The following is a 15,276-nucleotide window of genomic DNA, read 5'->3' on the forward strand; positions in this document are numbered from 1 at the left end:
TAACAAAGATTGTATACAATGGTTGATATTCCCGGGCAGGTCAGGAATCTCTGTTGATAAACTTCCCAAATGTGCAAGTTTTTAAGCGGTTACTTTCCAAGTCTGTCACAGCCACAGCGCTCGGTCCCCTAGCCCATCTTAGCCGCAGAGCTCAGCCCTTGTTGCAGAAGGCCTAACCTAACATTTGGGAAGTTGCCACTTAGTAAGTTGCACATTTGGGAAGTCGCCACTTGGGAAATTGTCACTTGGGAAATAGCCCTTGGGAAAAGGCCTTTGTGAAATTACCTAACACCTGTTTGATTAAAATAAAACTAGTTCTAGAGATATGCCTTTGCTTGGTTCTATGTGTTAGGTAGAGTTAAGCTAGAAGCAACATTTTTCTTTTTTTAATTGATGAATGAAGTTTTGTGAGCCCAGACAAAAACTGGTTGAAAACCAACTATATGAGGGAGAAAAAGATTAATAGTTTCCAACTGTACGATTAGTCTGACAATCTTCAGCCCTAAATATATTTAGTTCTCTACCGGGGGAAATAATGGTTGAATTCATAAACTCAGACATATTCTCATCTCGGTTTATTTACCGTAAATAATTAGATTAGTTTCAATATAAGCCGTGTATCCAACAATAGGAATCATATAAAGATTTATCTAAATACTTATAAACATTAAAAACCGTCATAAACCAAAATATAAAGATAGGAAAGGATTGTCTTGGGGTGCTGTACTTAAAGTTCTATTTTTGTGTTATTAATGATTAAAGATCTATTATTTGCGTTGTAAGAATACAAAAAAGAAATAACTATGAACTTTTTTGTTTAGTTTGTGTAATATTTAAAAATCAGTCTGGCTGAGTTTTTGTTATTCATGTTATTTTACATGTTTGTCAATACATAGGTATAGTTTAAGTTTATATTTTTACACCTAGTTTCGTAATTTAGAAATAGGATACATTCATCATATACCTGGAGTAGAATAGAATAGAATACATTCATCCTAGCTGGAGTAGAATATAATAGGATACATTCATCCTATACTTGGAGTAGAATATAATAGGAAACATTCCTCATATACCTGGAGTAGAATAGAATACATCCATCCTATACCTGGAGTAGAATAGAATAGGATACATTCGTCATATACCTGGACTAGAATATAGTAGGATACATTCATCCTATGCTTAGAGTAGAACATAATAGGATACATTCATCATATACCTGGAGTAGAATAGAATAGAATACATTTATCCATAGCTGGAGTAGAATATAATAGGATACATTCATCCTATACCTGGTGTAGAATATAATAGAATATATTCATCATATACCTGGAGTAGAATATAATAAGGATACATTCATCATATACATAGATTAGAATAGAATAGGATTCATTCATCCCAATACCTGGAGTAGAATAGAATAGGATACATTTATTCTACAAGAATAGATAGGATAAATTCATCCTACATAGCGTATAATAGAATAGAATAGGTTAGGATACAAGGGATTATTCTGAATTTCATACCGTCTATAGTAAAGATATAAGAAGCTTGGATTAGTGATATTATTATACTCCAGGATATATTTAGCTCAAGGTATACAAGAAGTGTAAACAATGATTTAGCAATGGGCGTAGAACTAAGGTGGGGAACGTGTGTATTCATTTCCGGTCAACAGTATCATTCAATTAATAGCATAAAAACGTATAGCGCACATATACATATATAGCAATTGTTTGATTCTTTATAATTACATATATACACATATCCATAGTGATTAAACATTGCATACATATATCACCGATAAATTATGATAAAAAATGAAAAATAAAAAATTTATTCTGTAGGTTCAGTTCTGGGATTCTGGCAATGACTGTTCGCAATATTCGAATTTGATTTTCCGACTTTAAAAATCTTAAGTTTATCTACTGCCCTTCATGGTTCTTGGCATTGTTGTATTTGTATATCTGTATACCTGTTAGAGTTAAAGATGATTGTATTTGTAATATCTGTATACCTGTTAGAGTTAAAGATGGTTGTATTTGTATAACTGTATACCTGTTAGAGTTAAAGATGGTTGTATTTGTATAAATCTGTATACCTGTTAGAGTTAAAGATGGCTGAATGTGAGTCTAATTCTAGCACTTTGTCATGATTAAAACCTCATGTTTAAACGTAGTTTGAATTTGAATATCAGAAAACTTTACACTGCAGATTAAAGACTACAGTAGAAGAGATATCCGTCCTGAAACTAATCTTCGAACCTTGTAATTTCTTCTCGAGTATTTGGTTTCACAATTTCACCAAATTACATAAATGAATCCAGCCTTTGGTTAAAGCCTTTTGATAAGGCCTGAAAAGGGAGAGGAGCGAATAGGGTGATAAGGCCTGAAAGAGGACTCAGGCCTGATAGGGGTGTAGGAGCGAATAGGGGAATAAGGCCTGACAGAGGACTCAGGCCTGAAAGGGGAGTACTGAATAAGGAGATAAGGATTGAAAATGGAATGCATTGAATAGGAAGAAGAGGGCTGAAAGTGGAATAAGGACTGAAAAGTGAGTAGGAGAGAAAAGAGACTAAGGCCTGCAAATGGCGATTATATAGGGGGATAGGGAAAAGGCTGTAGAAGTGAATAGGGATAAGGGCTGAAAGAGGACTCAGGCCTGAAAAGGAATATGGAGTGAATAGGGGGATAAGAAATGAACGGAGAGTAGTAGAGGAGGGGATAAAGGCTGATTATGTTTGAAGGGTTTACAGGGTGTGTAGACTGTAGAGGAGGTTGTAAACGGTTTTGTTGTATGACAGTTGAGAGGAGGGGGTTGGGGTTGATAGACAGATAGAGTATAGAGCGTATAGAGCTCATGTTTACGATAAGGGTAGGCGTATACTGGAGACAATGGTGGGCGTTTCAACTATTCAAATCAGATACTGATCCTGCTTCTTCACATTCAACTACTTAACCTCTACAAATTCAACTTCATTCTTTCCATTGAAAATTAATAATTTCGTGAGACTTTAACAATCTTTTTGGACATCAACACATTTTTTCTGGAACCTCCTTTTCATTTTTTACAAAACCACCCTTTCAGCTTTTCGAATACGACCTTTCATCTTTCCGAATAAAAACTTTTATTTTTCTGGATACCATCCTGTATATGTCCAGATAACAAAATTACATCTTTTCGGATTCCAACCTTTCACTTTTCCGGATTCCAACCATTCATCTTTCCGTATTCCAACCTTTCATCTTTCCAGATATCAATCTTTCATCTTTTCACACTCCAACCATTAATCTTTCCATATTCCAACCTTTCATCTTTCCAGATATCAATCTTTCATCTTTTCACACCCCAACCATTAATCTTTCCATATTCAAACCTTTCATCTTTCCAGATATCATCCTTTCATCTTTCCAGATATCAATCTTTCATCTTTTCACACTCCAACCATTAATCTTTCCATATTCAAACCTTTCATCCTTCCGGATATCATCCTTTCATCTTTCAAGATATCAATCTTTCATCTTTTCACACTCCAACCATTAACCTTTCCATATTCACACCTTTCATCTTTCCAGATATCATCCTTTCATCTTTCCTGACACAATCCTTTCATCTGTCCGGACACAATCCTTTCATCTATCCGGACACAATCCTTTCATTTTTCCATATTCCAACCTTTCATCTTTCCGTATATTAACCTTTCATCTGTCCGGATACCAACTTTTCATCTTTCCGAATACCAACCTTTCATATTTCTAGATATAAACTTTTCATCTTTCCGGATACAAACCTTTTATCTTTCCGAATACCAACCTTTCATATGTCTAGATATAAACTTTTTATCTTTCCGGATACAAACCTTTTATCTTTCCGGATACCAACCTTTTATCTTTCCGGATTTCCAATACTTCCTGTCTTTTCTGTCAGTACACGAAAATCTTTTTAATTTTCGGATACCAGCCTTTTTTACCAAACCTCTTCTCTACATTACAATATAGGAACTGTATGGATAAGCGAACCCTCTATTTTCTCAGATAGGTTGAACCCCATTCTTTCCTGCAGATACCAAATTTCTATTGGGATTCTAAACCTTTCTTTTTCGGTAGACCATTTTCTATTTCTCCCCTGGATCTCCTGAAAAAAGGTATACTCTAGACTATAATCTGTGTCTATAACTAGTGTGTTTATAACAATGTTAGTTTATTCTAGGATGATAAATCAGGAATTATAGATCATTAAGTATACACATGTTTAAGAAATTAAGCTAAGTTTGTTTAATATTATCTTGGAAAACTTTAAAAGAATCTGATTACTAATTAGACCCCTGAATAGAAATCTTACTAAAGGTTTACAATGGTATGCTAAAGATATACGAGGAAACATGCTGCGAACACTATTGATATCTTAGTTTGCTTATAAATATATATTCCTCACAAATATATATATTGGGGAAAAGGTAACCATGTAAGAATTGAAGGATTATCTCCGGGTTCTGGTTTTCTACAGTCTAGTTAGTTCCACCAACCATATTTCCTTGAGTGTCAGGTCAGACAGCTGATAGATAGATAGACAGAGAGATAAATAAACATAAACAGGGATACTGATAGTGAAAAGGTTTGATAATCATTACAAGTTTTTTATCGAACTACGACGAATTCATATTGAGTAATTGATTTACCAGGAAAGAAATGCTGAGAAGAACTTTACGTAAAAATATGACGATTTAAATCTTGATTTATGGTTTCTGTAGTAAACTGAGTATATTAATGGTTTACTAAACAGTTACAAACAGAAAAAAAAAACATTTCTGGCATAAAAGGAATCCTGAATGCAAGACAACGGACTTGATTACTTTCGTACAATCGTCTCTGAAGGCTCATCCTCTGTAGATTACCCAGTATATTTAAAAAATCAACGATTTAAAACTATAAAATGTNATATATGGTGAATAGAATATGGTTTAACAGGATGGATATATTTTAGGACAGATATATGTTAATAAAAAAATCTCCTAAATCCTAAAGTATTAAAGAGAACTGGTTTTCCAGGACGGATATATGTTGAAGAGTAGCTGTCTAGATCTTACTTGATACCGGAGACAAACCTTAGCATCATTAATCTAGAACAATCCCTCTATTGTGTTGAGTTAACTGAACTAACCTGAGGAATTTAATTTTGCTCCAACCTTAAATTCACAAGATTAGAGAATTTTTCAATTTTACCAGAGTTTGGTTTAAACTATGTTTATATTCCTATACCCAGTAATTTATAGTTGAAACATTATTATCTTGTCAAGTACTATTCACCACATATCCATCATTCCATCCATCCTAATATCCCTGAATACAGGTTTACATTCTAATATCCTGGAATACAGATTTCCATCCTAATATCCCCGAATACAGATTTCCATCCTAATATTGCGGAATACAGATTTCCACACCGATAACCCGGAATACAGATTTCCATCCTAACAGCCCGGAATACAAATTTCCATCATAATATCCCTGAATACAGATTTCCATCATAATATCCTGGAATATAGATTTCCATACTAATATCCCAGAATACAGATTCTATTTTAATATCCTGGAATACAGATTTCCATCCTAATATCCTGGAATACTTATTTCCATCCAAATATCCTGGAATACAGATTTCCATCCTAATATCCTGGAATACTTATTTCCATCCAAATATCCTGGAATACAGATTTCCATCCAAATATCCCGGAATACTGATCTACATCAACTTGAAAGATTTGTAACTTAGCAGGCAAAATATCTGTTGAAGATTGACTTAATCCAGCCTCCTAATAACCTTTTTGAGCATGTTGTTATCTAACTGTAGCATGAAATTGAATAATATAAGATAAATGTATGGTTGGAGCTTGTAAACTGATGTGTAAGGATGAATCCAGGACGGATTGAATCCGGGAGAAGAAAAGAAGTTGACAGATCTGACAGGAATATTGTTATACGGAGCACGGATCCCTTTCTTATCTTCTCAACTTGTAATTGTTTAAAGATTTTTGGAAATATATTCCTGGCATTGCTATCTACATACTTGTGTACATCGGAGACACTTTCTTTTTTTCTTCATCAGAGACTCCAGATTTTCATTCAGAGACTCCAGATTTTCCATCAGAGACTCCAGATTTTCTATAGGAGACTCCAGATTTTCCATCAGAGACTCCAGATTTTCTATAGGAGACTCCAGATTTTCCATCAGATACTTCAGACTTTTCATCAGAGACTCCATATATTCCATCAGAGACTCCAGAAATTCCCCTGATTATTGGGGTCTCCAATAAAACATTGGTTGGGTTTATAAATTAAATAGGACTCTCGTAGGAAAAGAGATCCCTGAAAACCCATAAATATCTTGGAAACAAACTAACAAAATTATTAAGAATCGATTTCGAAAATCTGACAGTGATACTGGCTTAAGATTTATCAAGGCATTCTTCTCAAGGAGTAAATTGGAAATTCTTTTATTTATAAATTTTAAAAGTTTAAGAAATCAAAAGAAAATTTAATTAACCAAAGGAAAGAATGATTCTTGACAAATCATTTGAATTTACAAAATTACTTTACCCCATTTTCACACAATGGTCTATGGCCTGGTTTGTTTTGTGTTCCCTGGTGTTCTGGTATACTGATTGCAGGTATATCAGAGTACTGAATATCTCCACTAATGATTAGGATATTAACATCTTCATTAACATTTCTAATTACATCCTAATTATGGTTGAGAGATTAGTGTCACTGATACCATCTTAGATATGTAGAAACAGGTATCATATATACTTACTGCATACCATTCAGATATACAGATAGTTACTTACTGCATACCTTTCAGATATACAGATAGTTACTTACTGCATATCATTCAGATATACAGATAGTTACTTACTGCATACCATTCAGATATACAGATAGTTACTTACTGCATACCATTCAGATATACAGATAGTTACTTACTGCATACCATTCAGACATACAGATAGATACTTACTGCATACCATTCAGACATACAGATAGTTACTTACTGCATACCATTCAGATATACAGATTGTTACTTACTGCATACCATTCAGACATACAGATAGATACTTACTGCATACCATTCAGACATACAGATAGATACTTACTGCATACCATTCAGACATACAGATAGATACTTACTGCATTACATTCAGACATACAGATAGATATTTGCTACATACATTCAGACATAAAGATAGTTACTTACTGCATACCATTTAGGCATACAGATAGATATTTGCTACATACCATTCAGACATATAGATAGATATTTGCTAAATACCATTCAGACATACAGATAGTTACTTACTGCATACCATTCAGACATACAGATAGATATTTGCTACACACCATTCAGACATACAGATAAATATTTGCTACATACCATTCAGAAATACAGATAGATATTTGCTAAATACCATTCAGACATACAGATAGTTACTTACTGCATATACCATTCAGACATACAGATAGATATTTGCTACATACCATTCAGAAATACAAATAGATACTTACTATCCTATCCTATCATTATCCTAACCAGACTTTGATGGGATGTATTCTATCCTAGCTCTATCCTAAATTCTCACAAGACTGTGATGGGATGTATTCTATCCTATCTCTATCCTAACTTCTCATTAGACTATGATGGTATGTATTCTATCCTATCCATATCCTAACTACTCTCTAGACTATGATGGGATGTATTCTATCCTATCCCTATCCAAACTTCTCACTAGACTATGATGGGATGTATTCTATCCTATCCCTATCCTAACTTCTCACTAGACTATGATGGGATGTATTCTATCCTATCCCTATCCAAACTTCTCACTAGACTATGATAGGATGTATTCTATCCTATCCCTATCCTAATTTCTCACTAGACTATGATGGGATGTATTCTATCCTATCCCTATCCTATCTTCTCACTAGACTTTGATGGGATGTATTCTATCCTATCCCTATCCTAAATTCTCACTAGACTATGATGGGATGTATTCTATCCTATCCCTATCCTAACTTCTCACTAGACTATGATGGGATGTTTTCTATCCTATCCCTATCCTAACTTCTCACTAGACTATGATAGGATGTATCCTATCCCTATCCTAACTACTCTCTGGACTATGATGGGATGTATTCTATCCTATTCTTATCCTAACTACTAACTAGACTATGATGGGATGTATTCTATCCTATCCCTATCCTAACTTCTTACTAGACTATGATGGGATGTATTCTATCCTATCCCTATCCTAACTACTCTCTAGACTATGATGGGATGTATTCTATCCTTTTCTTATCCTAACTTCTCACTAAACTATGATGGGATGTATTCTATCCTATCCCTATCCTAACTATTCAACTTTTGAATTGAAGAATATCCTAGAGAACGTTCTATTATCTTTGATTGACAGATCAGTGAATATATATATATATATTTTTATATTTATATATTTATGTTAAACTGAAGAAAAACATTATGTTCTTACTTATGTTAATACCTGTGAAACAAGTTTTTTTCATTATATCATTATTTTTTGTTTTGTTTAGTTATAATTTCAAAGCATTGAAAATCAACCCTTTGTATATCGGAAATAAGATAAATTTCAGCTATTTTCTTCTTGGCTTTTGCTTAACAATCTGAAATCCGGTTTCTAGTAAAGCGCCGTCAATATTACATTTACCGGCCCAAAGGAATTCAGTTTTTCCCACAAATTCAAATTTTCTGATCCCAATATCTTTGCAACCTGATGGTACAAACCTTTGATTTTTCAAACTTAGATTATTTCATCTATAAGAATTCATAGTTTGAAATATCCAAGGTCTACAACATTTGATTACAAAGATATGGAGATTAGAAAATCAGACTTTGTGGCAAAAACTCAATTCCTTTCCAAAGAAATTGAGTCTTTGCAATAAACTCTGATTTTCTAGTCCTTGTATTGTCCCAACCAAATGTCGTAGACCTCAGATATTTCAAACTATGAATTATGTTCGCTTAACTTATCTAAGTTTGAAATATCAAATGTGTACAGCATCAGGTCGCTAAGATATTGGAATTCGAAAATTTATGTTTGTGGCAAAAACTCAACTCCTTCTTTCATAAAAATGAATTACTATGTTGTTAGGGGCACATATTGTCGATATTCTATTGGTTTTGTGATAAGAAACTAACGAATTTTTATCAATATTTTAGTTTTAATCTAAGAGTGTTACGTCGTCCATAGAGTCTCATCTATTGTGGGTAACCCTGTATTAGAATAATAGGTGAATCTTGTTATACAAATTTTAATTTGATAATTTATTTAATCAATTTATTTTTTCAACAGTTTTGATTTTCCTATTCCAAAATCTTTGCAACACAATGTCAAAGTTTAAAATATAAAAAAGGTCTAACCCATCAGGTTGCAAAGATATAGGGATTATAACATTTTAGTTTGTGGCAAAGACACAATTACTTTTAAAGTTAATATTTTAAGCAGATTAAGGTTAATCCATCAATTGCATTTAATCCATTGTATTTTGTGATTTGATTTAGAGTGGGTAAAACTGGAAACACCATATTATGATTTTCTTTTAAAATAGTTACACATTGCTGGTACTCCCTTTAAAGTATTAAATATTCCCCCATTTTCTCCCCTTCTACTAGTCTAAGGTATTTTAATAGCAGAAAATGAGAAGGATAGTTTAGTTGAATTCAACTGTGTTGAAAGAACTGTTATTTCTTCTTCTAGACACATTGCTATTTAATTCTCTAGTTCTATAACTCTCTCATGCTCATGCTCATGCTCCCTAACTCCTCAACTCTCTAGCTCCATAGTTTCCCAACTCTATAGCTGCCTAGCTGCTCAATTCTCTAATCCCTGGAACCCAACTCTGTAGCTTCATAGCTTCCCAACTCTCTAGCTCCCTAGATCCCCAAGTATCTGGATCTCTAGCTACAAACCAATTTAGCTCTCTAGCTCCCTAGAATTACTTGCTTCCTAGCTTTTAAACTTTCTGGCTCTCTAGCTCTCTAGTTTCCAGCTTTTAAATCGTCTTGCTTCCCAGCTCTCTAGCTCCCTTAATCTATTTATTCCTATTGCTCCAGACCTCTACACTAAATCAAGAATCAATGAAGGTATAAAGCCTTAGCTTTTGAAAATGTTGATGAATGGTGATTTCCAAAATACGAATAGCTTTCTCCCTTGATTTTTCACCTTAAGAAATTCATTTTAAACAATGTCTCCTTTTTTAATAAAAATTATGAAAATCTCGATAAAGTGCAAAAATCTTTTGATGTTTGTCGATTAGTTGCATAATGTTAAAAAATTTCCATTAAGAAACTGAAATCTGCATGTTTACAATAATCATGAATTTGTATAAATCATATTTAAGAATCTGCCACAAAGCTGCGTGAGTTGTGTATGCAACCTATCCTAGGAGACCTGTCATATCAAATCATTGATATCAGCTCATTAGCTAGTATTTGACCATATCTTAACTAGAAATCTCTAGTATGAGAAGGTATCCTTCTTATATGGATAGATTAGATTATTATCGTTTATTGCTCCCCCCCCCTCAAGCTACAAGCTAAATATGACTGGTAATAATGTACAGGGTTACACACAAAGGATGCAACTTCAGCGACGATATAAAACTTATAGAATTTGACATTGTTTGTTTTCTTAAACGTTCATACGTTCTTAAACCTGTACATAATATATCAAAATTTCCTACATTCTCGTGTTTTATGAATATCCCTGTTTATTCAGATACAACAGTACAACTTGTTTTTCCCAACATATATCATCTTTAGAAGCGTTATTAAGGAACAGGTATTATTATCCCTCAACAACCTGGACACTGTAGAGTGGAGAGAAGGACTATGTCAAATTCACACTTCACGACTTTGTGACCTTGTAGCTCTTGTAGTTTTGTTGTATGCACATGTATAATAAAGTCAAATTTACCCGGTTAAATTCTTAAAATTCAAAACATTTTATTCTTCTCAAAATCTCGAGCTATGATTAAAAAACATAATATTTCAATCTTACAAATACGATTTACTTTAGTTTGACCTTATCATTGAACGAATATTTTCCAGAGAGAACTTTTTCGTTTGGAAACTAATAAAAAAGTGGAAGCAGTGAAAAAATATAAAAGCAATTGTAATTGTTCTTGGTTTTATGAGTTCAATGGGAACTGCACAGACTAGATATACATATAGACTGCAAAACAGTTTCACGGGCTGGTTTATAGTCGTACCGGCACGGGCTGGTCTATAGTCGTACCGACACGACATACACATACAAAATGTTTTGACAGCCATCTAACCACAAAATGTTCCAAAGGACCCTTAAATATCCCTGAATATAGACGTCTACTAATAAGTCGTACACTCGCATACTCTAGACTTTGATAGATCTCTGTATTCTCTTATCTCTAGGTAACAGTCATTGGATTTTTAAGTTTGATGGTACATGACATTGCTATTTTGAGTTCAATGGCACATGTGTTTTTTTTTTATCAAAAAGTGAGTTTGTATGAAAGCCAATTCAAACTCAATAAAGGAATTGAGTTTTTGCCACAAATTCAAATTTTCTAATCCCTATATCTTTGCAACTAGATGGTGTAAACCGATGAAATTTAAAACTGACCTATTTGATCTAACAGAATTCATATCATAGATCTACTACATCGGGTTCCTAAGATATAGGGGGAAATTTAGAGTTTGTGGCAAAAACTCATTTCCTTTGTTGAATTTTCATGATAAATATGTCCGTTAAATATACAATACTTAAGCTGTTGAAATTTAGAATTAAGGTATGAAATTAGAAAACTTCTTTAAAAGTATATACATATAAGAGTTAAAAGTACTTTTTAGTAGTTTTATTGAAGTTGAAGTAACGGAGTAAGTAAGACCCGTATCTGGTGAATATGGTTTAAATTCTTTACTCCGCACAGTTTTCATCTTAAAGGAGATAATTAAATACAATGTTTTAAATTTATTTCATCATTAATTAGTATGGTTTGAGACAATTGATTTAATAAATGCTTAAAAAAATCTGTCTTGAAATACTCAATTCAGAAACTTTTAATTCACAGAAATTAAATTATTTAGAAAATTATATGTAAGGAATAAAATGGATGGTCTTTAGCGTTCTGAGACACATCTTTATATATCAATTTTCATGAATTTTGATAAAATTGATACAGATTGACAATAAGCTTGTTGGCTGGGGTTATAAGAATTGAAATTTCAATAATATATAACGAATTAGCACCAACTCAGGAGGAATTTATCACCGAAAAATAGAAATATAGATAGATAGAAATATAGATAGATAGAAATATACATAGATAGAAATATAGATAGATTGAAATATAGATAGATAGAAATATAGATAACTGACAAGTTTACCAAATTAATTTACAGAACTATAAATAATAGCAGGAGGAAAGTAGAGAAGAAGATGGGAAGAAGGTAAAGAAAGATTGGGACAGAAGGAAGGGTAGACTAGAAGGAAGGGAAGGGTAGACTGAAAGGAAGGAAGGGTATATATATGAATTGGAAGGAAGGGAAGGGTAGCATAGAAGGAAGGGAAGGATAGACTAGAATGAAGGAAGGGTATATATATGAATTGGAGGGAAAGGAAGGGTATATATATGAATTGGAAGGAAGGGAAGGGTAAATATATAAATTGGAAGGAAGGGAAGGTTATATATATGAATTGGAGGGAAGGAAGGGTATATATATGAACTAGAAGGAAGGGAAGGGTATATATATGAATTAGAAGGAAGGGAAGGGTATATATGAATTGGAAGGTAGGGAAGGGTATATATATGAATTGGAAGGAAGGTAAGGGTATATATATGAATTGGAGGGAAGGGAAGGGTATATATATGAATTGGAAGGAAGGGAAGGGTAAATGTATGAATTGGAAGGAAGGGAAGGGTATATATATGAATTGGAAGGAAAGGAAGGGTATATATATGAATTGGAAGGAAGGGAAGGTTATATATATGAATTGGAGGGAAAGGAAGGGTATATATATGAACTGGAAGGCAGGGAAGTCTTTATATATGAACTGGAAGGAAGTGAAGTGTATATATATGAACTGGAAGGAAGGGAAGGAGTATAAGCATGAGTGGACTGAAAATATTAGAAATATATGATATGCGACCATCGTTTCATGGATCGAAGCTTCTTCATACTATTTGGGTTTAAGGATTATGGTTTGAGAAGACGGGTTCCCCTGGAGGAATAAATTGGGGATTGGGGGATGCAGAGATATACCCGGAGAGAGAGAGAGAGACAGGAGAGAGAGAGAGGTGGCGGCAAATCCCGCTCCCGAACACGGTTCAGTTTCCCTAGTGTATCCGCCCTGACCAAAGATCAGTCAGTTCTTCCTTCATCTCAGTTCTCACAAGGATTAATTAAGTTTTCAACAACAGGGTGAACTATAAAGTGAGATTATGTAAAATCTTGACTGAAAGATTTACTTGAGCTGAGTGGAAAGAAAAATAGTTTCAACTAATGAATGAGTACTAGAGCTAGGCAAGCATTCAAACCTATTAAACAGGAGAAATATCCCTCTTATTCCCTGCCCTTAAACTAAATGTTTATTAATCGTACGATTTGAAGGGTGTAAGTATTAATTATCTCAAATATGATATCAATTCATAATATCATCTAGGTCATTTCATTAACTAACATTTAATATTTCAAAATTTCAAGTGAAATGCCTCAATGAGCTCTTACAAATATCTCAATTAAATGCATAATTTTATTTCTAAAGTTTCCAGACTAAATATAGTCAACTCATGAGGTGAAACCGATAAAATTACAACTTGAACATGACTTCATACAAGACATTGTATTTAGTATTAAATATATATTACTTTAATTAAAAGCTTTTACTGAGTGATGATAAATATTGTAAGAAATCTTTGTGAAAAGGGATGTTATGGAATTATTCCTATTCCTTCATTAACCTTTTATAAAACATATATCCTATTCTCTCTCTTACCTATATTTATCTAAACAGATCCTACCTTCTCTTCTTTCCTATTTCTTCCCCAACCTATTATCTAAACAGATCCTTCCTTCTCTTCTTTCCTATTTCTTCCCAACCTATTATCTAAACAGATCCTTCCTTCTTTTCTTTCCTTTTTCTTCCCCAACCTATCATATAAACACATCCTTCTGTCTTTTCTTTCCTATTCTTTTTCTCTAACCTACAAATCCGTTCCTATTATCTATCATGATCTATTATTCTTCCATCTATTCTATTCCATCATATTCCTTCCTCAACCAATCATCCAAATATATCCTATTCCACATTTTTTATTCTATTCATATTGCTACTTATTTTCTAAACACATCCTTCTATTTAATCTATTCCAACCTATTATCTTGACACATTCTATCCTTATCCTTCTCCAACCTTCTATCCTGATTCCATCTCCAACCCTGGTTTATAACCTTCTCCTCCTTATTTTCTATTTTCTATCTGAGTTGAACCTGAGTTTAACAGGTTTATTAATGGTTCAGCTCCTGCACTGCATCTGAACTTGACAGGACTAACAGCCTCTTACTAACCATCAATAATAACAAATTAAACATTAAATCAAAAAAAGGACAATAAACGTAGTTTCAAGTAGCTCTCCATTAAAAAAATTTTCATGTCCGATTCACAACCTTTTTAACCTCTGTATGAGTAATATTATGGAAGATATCTCATTTCTTAAAACGTGTAAGATTCTGACAATTTCCCATTTGCTTCAGTGGCATGAATCCGCAAGTCATTTTTATGAGAAACCGCAATTGTAAATAATTAATTTTCGACTGAAAAGAAGGATATCTCATTTATCATACAAAGGTTTAAGGGTAGAATTATGAATTAGATATTGTCGTACATCTTTGATATTTCAAACTTATATTATTTGATATAACAGAATTCATAATTTGAAATATCTAAGGTCTACGACGATGGAATCTAAAGATATACGGTTTAGAAAAGCAGAGTTTGTGGCAAAGACTCAATTCCTTTAGAGTCATTTGAAATTACGTCTACAGTCCCTTTAAAAATCATATTATAAAGGAATTAATTTTTTTCCACAAATCCCAATTTTATATTACCTAAATCTCAACAACCAGATGATGAAAACCTTTCATATTTCAATCTTACATTATTTGATCCACCAGAATTCATAGTTTGAAATATCTACGGTCTACGACATT

The sequence above is a fragment of the Eurytemora carolleeae genome, unplaced genomic scaffold (assembly GCF_000591075.1).
Source record: "Eurytemora carolleeae unplaced genomic scaffold, Eaff_2.0 scaffold925, whole genome shotgun sequence".
Taxonomy (NCBI): Eukaryota; Metazoa; Arthropoda; class Copepoda; order Calanoida; family Temoridae; genus Eurytemora; species Eurytemora carolleeae.